The sequence below is a fragment of the Gossypium raimondii genome, chromosome 10 (assembly GCF_025698545.1).
Source record: "Gossypium raimondii isolate GPD5lz chromosome 10, ASM2569854v1, whole genome shotgun sequence".
Taxonomy (NCBI): Eukaryota; Viridiplantae; Streptophyta; class Magnoliopsida; order Malvales; family Malvaceae; genus Gossypium; species Gossypium raimondii.
Window position 1 is genome coordinate 33,108,670 of NC_068574.1, and position 9,646 is coordinate 33,118,315.

A 9,646-nucleotide genomic window follows, 5' to 3' on the forward strand; every position below is an offset into this window, starting at 1 on the left:
CTTGATTACTCCAAGAAAAATTAGGATGATTTCACCATGAAGGATTATAATAATTAGATTGTGGACCTGGACCATTCCTATTTTGATGCTGGTTACCAACATAGTAGATAGATTCTGGGTTTGATGGACAATCTTCAAATGTACGACCATCTCGACAACATACACATACAATGTTCTCAAACTGACTTGGTTGTTGACCTGTCATGTTAGTGTTGCAACCAATAACAGTAATATTTTTAAGCATAGAAGTCATAATAGATACCTAAGCTGCTAAAGACGTAAGAGCGTCAACTTCATAATCTTCTGCCACTTTTCTTCCTGTGGCTACTTAATTGGCTGGCCACTAGTAGTTATTGCTTGAAATTCTTTCTAGAATCTCATACGCTTCATTGTATGACTTTGAAAGAAGAGCTCCGTGAGCTGAAGCGTTTACCACTATTCTTGTGTGAGCATTAAGACTATTGTAAAAAGTCTTAATTGAATGCAATGAGAAATACCATGATGAGGGCATTTCCATAATAATTCTTTAAATCGTTCCCATGCCTCATATAAGGAATCATCACCAAATTGCTGAAACAGAACCTGGCGGTAAGGAATTCCTTAATTCTTACTTAAAACATTCCACCAATTCTTTCCATGTGGAAAAAGAATAAGGTAGTAAGGAATTCAAACATGCTCGTGCTTGATCTCACAACGAATGTGGGAATAACTTCAGTCTTAAGACATCTTCAGATACTCCCGTTCACTTGAAAGAATCGCTTACTTCTATAAATAAGCGGATGTGCAAATGTGGATCTTTTAAAGGCATCCCACTAAATTGTCTCATTGTTTGTAATATCTAGAACATCACTGGTTTTAAATCAACCTGAGGGGCCTTAATCTCAAGTCTTACAATCTGTAGATTGAGTTCACTGAATAAGGGCATAACATACTACCGAATTGCGTGATCTCTATCATCAGCAACAAGGATCAGATTCTGAGTATTGTAAGTTGCGTATTCTCTTAGATTTTGATTCATTTCTTCGACTTGTCTTTGGGTTGATCATCCTCTTCTTCTTTGCCTAAAAGTATATTTAATTTTTGGCTCAATTAGCAATTGATCGATAATTAGGCCTATAAACCCTGAAAAATCACAAAAATAATAATGTTAAAACTGATAACAAAAAAAATAAAAATAAACCAAACTAAAAAATTTACCTTCACAAATAATGACAAAATACAGTCCTCGACAAAGACGCCAGAAAGTTGTATCGTGTGATTACGTGCAAGTGTAAACGGTCATACAAGTAATAATAAGTAAAGAATATCATCTCCACATGACTGTTGTGTAAATTATTTGCAAAGATAACTATAAAAAATTTGGAAGAAATTAAGTAAAGAAAAATATTGTCAATGAAGTAAAAAATAATGTTAAGGTTGTAATCAAATTTCAAACACCTATAAAATAAAACAACATACCTTGTAGAAAACTATCACAACAGAAAGATTAAACACAAGATTTAACAAAACACAACATGAATAGACTAAAATAAATATTTCACTTAACAAGTGTTCATTGGCACTCATAAAAGGAATATCACGAAGGATCGTGGCAATATGAAAACTCATTAAACCAAATTTTAATTAAGGCATAAGCTTCTCTCGAAGTCCTATTATGTTCCTAAGTTATTCTGCATATGTCTATGTCAAAACTAACCTAAAAATCACCCTTTCAGGCATTTATACAGTTTATGCATACAACAATCATCTTTCGATGTCCACATGATATGCACCATTTAGATTTTTTTTTTCTAGTAACTATTACCTCTTCTCATAGTAAATAGTTAATTCATTAACCTACAAATGTTGGCCACACATTTACAAGTATAATCATGAATTAAACCTAAATGAATGAAATAATATTTTGCATAAAATCTTCACAATACAAAAACCAATTAACTCAAATCATGATTCATACTTATTATGAATAAAAAAATTAAGTCATGTAATATTAAATTTGAAAACATAAAAATAAGATGCAAACTTTTCTTTCAACATAGAAAACATCGATTAATAATAAAAAGAAAGGGAAGAAGACTAGCCAAGGGGGTATCGACAACCAATTCACAATAAGAAGAGAAACAGTTGAATTGTAAAGGGTTATCTACGACTACTCCTTGCGGCTCCCATGGTGGCTCTCCTCTTTGTCTTTACATTAAATCACCAAAATGATCTCAAGTCATCCCTCTCTAATTGATCTCATTTTCGGCAAGTAAATTGCCTTACTTAGTGGCAATCCATTGTTTAGCAAGCTATGAGAAAGACAAAAACACTCAAAAGATGTTTTTCTGAAAACTGAAGTGTGTTGATGAATGAGATGAAGCATCTTTTTATAGCCTTCTAGCCCCTAACGTCCCTTGCTATTTTTAGAAACAGAATCCTTGATTTCCTCCCCCTTTGATACCATCCCTTAATGTAAGGAAGAGTGGATTGAGACTTGCTAATTTTAGCAAGGAGGTTAGCTTGTTTCTTTCCTTGTATGGCCAGCCTTTGAATTGTAAAAGGGGAGGTGGTTTTGACTGCTATTTTTAGTAGGGAAGTGGACGGTTTTGAGGCTTGATTCAAGGGAAAAAATATAATGATTTTATTTGATGGAGAATGGGATCAAATTTGATACTTTCTAGGAGATGAGGGGGCGATTATGGACTGTTAATTTTAACAGTTGATGTTGCCATTTTATTTCATATAAAAGTGGGTAAATGGAATGGTTTTGGGCCTTCAATTAGACAATATTGGGCCTCCATGTAATTGCATCTAAAACAAATTCATTTTGAAGCTTACATGACTGCCTCTTAGATCTTCGAACCTGTACTTGTTTAAGACCCAAATACATCCAAAAAAATAATAAAATAGCATGCAGTTAACATAAATTTCACAAACTTAACATATTCCTATGGAAATTATAAAATATCACAAAGTTGAGTACAAAACCATAGACAGTGTTATTTATTTACTTGAAATTAGAATAAATTGTAAATAAAAGAGTGTTAAAATATCATATATTTTAGAGCCTACACACAACGTGACATGACAATCTCACAGTATTTCCACAAGGTAAAGTCATTATGCCGAAAGATTGGTGATTTGGATCCACAAGCTCCGGTTGGTGACACCAAGGTGAAGAGGATAATCTTCCATGGTTTGAGACCATAGTTCAGACTTGTTGTTATTGTACAAGGATGGAAAACCAAACCATCACTTATTGATTTAGAGAATTTGTTGGCTGGTCAAGAGGCACTCTATGCTAGTAAAGGTGAAAGAAAATTCAAGCAACATGATAAGGGCGGGTAATGATGATAAGTCAAAAAGTCATCAAGATGAATGGAACATTCATGAAAGGGGGGGTTTGAACAACCGCGACAATAATAAAAAGTTTGAAGGAAAGTGTTATAATTGAAGAAAAAAAGGTCAAATGGTAAAAGCTTGTTGGTCGACAAAAAAGCTTATGGAGAGTAATGCAATTACTTCCAACAATGAAGAAGATTGGGATCTAGAGGCATTATTTACTATCGAAGAGGAAGACATGGTGGATAAAGAAGGTGCTATGAAAAGGGATAAGAAGGGAGCCTTGAGGAGGAACTCAAAGGATGTGGCCTAGTCTATAGAGACTAGGCTTGTGAAGCTACAACAAGCCATAGTGAGTGTCCTTGATCGAGTAAAGGACATCTAGGGTCACATGGATGGACTAGAGATGGGTAATGGAGAGTTTCATGTAAAGCCTAAGAAGGAGCTAATGGGAAAGCTTCAAGGGGTCCTCAATGCAATGATAGGTGATTTGGACCATACCAATAAAGCACTTGTAGCCTTGGTGGAGCTCATGCACAACAAGATCATAGAGCTTAAAGGGGAGCTCATTAGGCTTAAAACCATTTGAGGCATGCTTGGTACTTCAATTCATCATTGGGACATTTCAAAGCCTGAAGAAATCAAAGGTTCGAGAGACGTCAAGGATAGGGAAAACTTTCTAAGGGACACAAGGAAGTATTATTAGGTCCTGGGTATTGACAACAAGCCAACCATGCAAAAGTTACAATGTTGAGGTGTCCGAGACATGAAACAAGCAATGATAGTTGTTGATCTTAGTAGAACTAAAGAAGGACCGATTCAGGTACCACGAGCGTCAAAGCTCAAGATTAAGTAAGAGAGCATCGAAGGAATTTGAGGGTAAGGATTCTTCAAGTGAGGAAGAGGCTAATGGAGAAGGTCATGCCGAAAGAGGGGCAAGACCATGACAACTATGAGAAAGGGCAAACCAAAACCCTTGAGTTGTTTCTTGTGTGATGGACCGCACCATGTTAGGGAGTGCCCAAGGCAAGCAAGCCTATCAGTTGTAGTAAAATCCTATGAGGAATCAAAAGCCAAAGGTGAGCACTATGTGAAGCCACGAAAATTATGTTTTATTCGATTGTGTCGAGAGGACTTTATCGAGCCAATATAATGGGAGCGAAGTACCATGAGTCGAGCCGCAAAGGCATCGACAAGGATAGGATCAAGGGGCAGTGTTCCATCAAGCAAAGAGATAAGGGTGGTCGCAATAATCAAGATGAGGTGTTAGGACATGTCAAGATAGAAGACCAAGTTGCAGACTTATTTATAAAAATTTTGTGTGGCAATAAGTTTGAAAGCTACTGTCGTTAGTTTGGCATGGTGAAAGTTGGTGTTGAGGGGGAGTGTTGAATATCAACACCAACTTATTGGAAAATAAGTGTAAAGTGTTCTGTTAGTAGGGAATGAATCCCACATTTCCTAGGAACAAAAGACAAAGGGATTATAAGTCTGTATAAAATTCATATCCCACATTGCTTAGAAAAACAAGGGTAGTAAGACCTTGAGTCTATATAAAGACCTATGTTAATAAGTGTTGGAAAATCAGATTTGGAAAATATAACGAAAATAAGTTTAAGGAAAATCAGAGTTTTAAATTTTTTTTCCAAAACTAGAACTTGGTTATGTTATCTAAAGTAATAAACACTTAATGAAAATCGTACCTTTTGATTCGTCTAGGGTGAACGCTTCGACCGAGTAGTCTTCTCCGCTATCCTCAAGATAAATTTTAGATTAAATTTAATATTAAATCTACTAAATTAAAAGAATACTTATCTACAAGATAAATATTAAATTAAATTTAATATTAAGATAATCACTTTAATATTAAAATTAATAAAATACTATCAAGTTAAGTATTAAATTTAATTTAATATTAAATTTATTAAAATAATGTTATTTTTGGAATAGTTAATCTGAAATCAAATAATTTGGTAGAATCCCAGTAGGAGTGTAATTATTCCACTGCTCAACCATCGAAGAATCGCCACCGCCAACCATCTACTGGCCACTGGAATATCGTCGTCGTAGCCGTCGGCACCGTCGTGCTCGGGGGTGACATCCTAGGTGCGACATCCTCAACTGTTGCCAGTTCAATCCCGGCTAGTGACGACCCGACCGGTCTAGTCCAGACACTGATGTGATCATCAATCCAATTTCACATACCAGACTCGGTTTGAGCAATTTTTGGGTCTCGATCTAGGTTTTGGGTTCTCGAGGCCAATTTTCGATCTCAAGTCGAATTTTCAAGTTTCATTACCCATTGGACAAATTTTTTGACTTGAAATTAATTTCCAAAAATATCATATTGATTTTAATTAATTTGATTAATTTAATTTTACTTGATCAAAATTAATTTTCCCAAAAAGCACTTAGATTTTTCAAATTAATTTTTCAAGAAAATTCTTTAATCAAATTCTCTAGTTGAATAATTCTCATTATCACCTAATTTAATTCCACATCAAATAAATCGACTCAATTAAATTATTTCCAAAGTCGTAGAATTTTTTTTGATTCAAGTGCAGTCCAATAGAGTTTTGATTGAGCTAGTAGATGAACAAATCAAACATATACAATTAGGCTCTAGTAATTACAATTATGTCTAAAAGCATCATTACAATAATTTTGAATTTACTTAATCATGGAGTCAGTCCACAAGAAGTACCATGATTAAAAACTCCTTATTGTATACTCTTTACGAAAGCATCCAACTACTTTGTCTAATGACCTCATCATGTGTGTGTTACCCTCATATGATATCATTGATTCCTTTGAGTTAAATTCTTTCACTCAATATAATCCTATTTTATCTCATTTTTATCAATATGTCTTTTTAATAATTAATATGATCACTATCAACAAATGATTGTGATAAATTGCTTGTTCGAGAACAAGCAACCCTTGGTCATGTTCCATATTTATCAATCCACACAATGTCGATGAGATGATATCGTTAACTCTTTAATCGAGTTATGAATTTTATTGTTGCTAGTAAAGTCATGTCATGCACAAGTCATGTACCCAACATACCGTATATGGGCTTCATCATCTTTAGAGCATAAGCCTCCACTTATATAAAAGCACATGAGTTACATACGCATGGTCAGTGACTAATTTAGGATTTAGGTAAATCATACCATGAACGTCACAAGTGAATTAGTTTACAAATAGATTTAGAATTAATTCATCTTGGGTCTATTCCAATGTATCATTCTTCCAAAGAATACATATATGTCTCTACCCATGGAGTGAACTACTCTGATAGCCAAGACTAGTCATCTCCCCAATTACAATTGTAGATGACATAATAATCCTTCAGAGTACTTGAATCAAATTCTCATTTTGATTCTTTTACGAGATTATGAACTCGTTTAGATTACCTACTGAAGTAAGTTGTTTTTCTTGTAATGTAAACGTTCTTACAGTGCCACTTATTATCAATTTGAACTTAGACATCAATGAGATAATATTTGTTTGCCACAATTTCGCTATGCATGCAAAACATGAAAGATAGAAACACAAAAGACATACTACAATATGGGCACATTTCCCAAAAATAAGTGTTATTTTCACCAAACCAAATATTGAATATTCTATTTGATTCTTTAAATTCCTCATTTATTTTCTTATTTTAGAGTTTTAGGAAGTGTAGCTAAATTTTAATTTAGTGGTGTTGTGGGCCTAGGTGTTCTACATGTACATGTTGTTCTAAAAAATAGAGGTGAAGCTAATTTTGTTACAGGTTCCCATGTAACAAGATGTGAACTAGTAGGATGTAAATGACATGCTATTAGGAAACATTCAGCACACACTTTGATATAGCACTTTGGTGTGACTCTAATATTGCACTTCAGTGCACCTCTGTTACATTAGCTCCTCTAAGTACCTTTATGATATTTCTGTGTATCCTACATGTTTAATTAAGTCTACGTTGGGCTTTTATGAAAAGATAGTTAAGAATAAAAATGCTATGACTAGAAGGAATGTGATTTATAATTGATAGAATGTCAAGTAAGTAATATTTTTGAAGACTCTACTAAAAATGTTACTTTAGTTTATTTAAGATACTATTGATTAGTAAGTATATATTGAATATTTTTTAGGTTAAGGTAAATTTAATTATCACTGTTCTTACTAAGCTTTCATGAGCTTAGTGTGTGTTTTCTAATGCGTAGGTAAAAAACTGAAGTGAAGCTCTATTACGAGGATTTGAGCTTGACGCGTCTCATCACATCTTCAAGCTTGGAAGAAAGTATGTGGATATATTTTTGGTTTAAAGTATGGAGCGAAAAAATAGGCTAGATTAAGATATTTGCATTAAAGTCCTAATAGAAATACTAAAAGTAATATAAATATTTTGTTATCTTAGTGAACTTCTTTGAGTACTTAAGTTATATGATGATTTATGTGATAATTTGAGATGTTATATGGTTTAAAATGGTTTATGGATGTTAGGCATGATTTCAGGTCCCCTGTAGAGAAGTATCGATTCTTGTTAGACTTGTATCGGTACAAGTTTGAAAAAATGCACAAATAAACAGTGTTAGGGTCCAAGTATCAGTACAAGTCCCTCTATGTTCAAAAATTTTGGTTTAGAAAAATGGCTTTTAGTTATAGCGGGAAATTAAAATTTTGAAAACCAAGCCGATTTGTGATATTTATAGCAATAAACTTTTTTCTCGAAAAAATACATGTGCTTTGTGCGAGATGGATCCTAGTCATTCTCGACTTTCAGCCAAATGACCTTTTCTGCTATTCACATGCCTTGAATTGCTTGAATGTGATCTTGAACAATCACGAACCAAACATAGAACAAGAAATGATTTATAACTTTCAGTGGGAAAGTAATTCCCTCTCAATAGAAACTGGTAGAATTGTTATTTCCATACAATATAATTTTTACTTAGAAAATAAATTCTCTACATTCTCTGAATAATAATATTTCAAACTTGTATGAAACTTGATTTTAACTTGTGTTAATAGCTCTACTAGTGCCATCTATTTATAGGGAGAGATAGGAGAATCCTGGTTGAATTAGTAAGACACAAACAATATTTATTTAATATAAAAAATCAATTTTCTAGTTGAACTAGAAGAGGGGGACGACACACCCTAGTTAAATATACTGGGGTTATCGCCCCTCAAATGTAATATGTAAGGATTTGAGTTTGTCCTGTATTGGTTTCAATTGTATGTGTTTCTTGAACTTTGAACCCAACACTTTATAATTTAATCCAACCCAATTCATGTTTTTTCTATTTCTCAAAATAAATATTAATTTATTAATTAATTTAATTAGATAAATTAAATTTTCAATTAAATAGTTTTCTCAATCAAATTCTAATTCCATTAAAGTCATGACAACTTTCCCATAAAAGAATTTGTGAGAAAATATATTTAATTTCCATATTCAATGGATTCACAATTACAAATCAATTTAATTCCATTTTGAATTTCAATTATTTAATTAAATAATAATTCAAAACCTTAAATAAATTCTTAAGTCATTTCTATACTCAGTAAGAAAATGTATTCATTTGTGATTGTGACCCATTTCTCTAACTTTATCATTGCCAACCATTTTTGTTCAATTGATTTTACATGCAACTCATTTTTGGTTTCAACAAGCTAGCAGAAGGACTGATTGGACATATGTGATTAGGGCTAAAATGATTTATAGTTAAGTTTAGTTTTTTGCCTATTAATTATAAAATCATTTAGTGACGAAGTCGTTCCAATAAAGTATATTGACTGAGCTCTCCTTTATTACATAGCATTGACCTTGTCATAAGTGTGTTGTTACTCTCATAAGATATCTTTAATCTCTTTGAGATAAATTCGTTCTCCCGATATGATCTTATTTATTCTTATGATAACCATTACATCTTCCTTTATGGAAAGTCAATTACTATAAAATAGTAATCAATTCATTTATCAGAAAGACAGTCAACTCATGTCCATGTTTACTTTTCATCTATCATGTAATGCCAATAAGAGGATATCATCTACCCATTTCTTGGGTTATGAATTCCACTATTGTGAATAATGCTATATATTGTAAAAGTCGTATTCTAAACACACAAGCTTTCTGTTCCTTATCTATTTGAACTTGGGATTTTACTTACATCAAAGTTGTAACGCCCTCAAATCGACCCGATTCACCAAGTCCGAATCTCAGGTTTTACAATACATAAACTTAGCAAAATTTAAAAAATTGTTGAAGGATGCTCCTTACGTAATTCATATTATTTTTATTTATTTTAATTAAAAACTCAATTTCAAA

At 32.9% G+C, this 9,646-nt stretch overlaps 1 pseudogene; it reads left to right on the forward strand.

Moving 5' to 3' along the window:
- The first annotated feature begins 493 nt into the window (after positions 1–493).
- Positions 494–590, forward strand: LOC128034300 (small nucleolar RNA R71; annotated as a pseudogene).
- Positions 591–9,646: the final 9,056 nt, after the last annotated feature.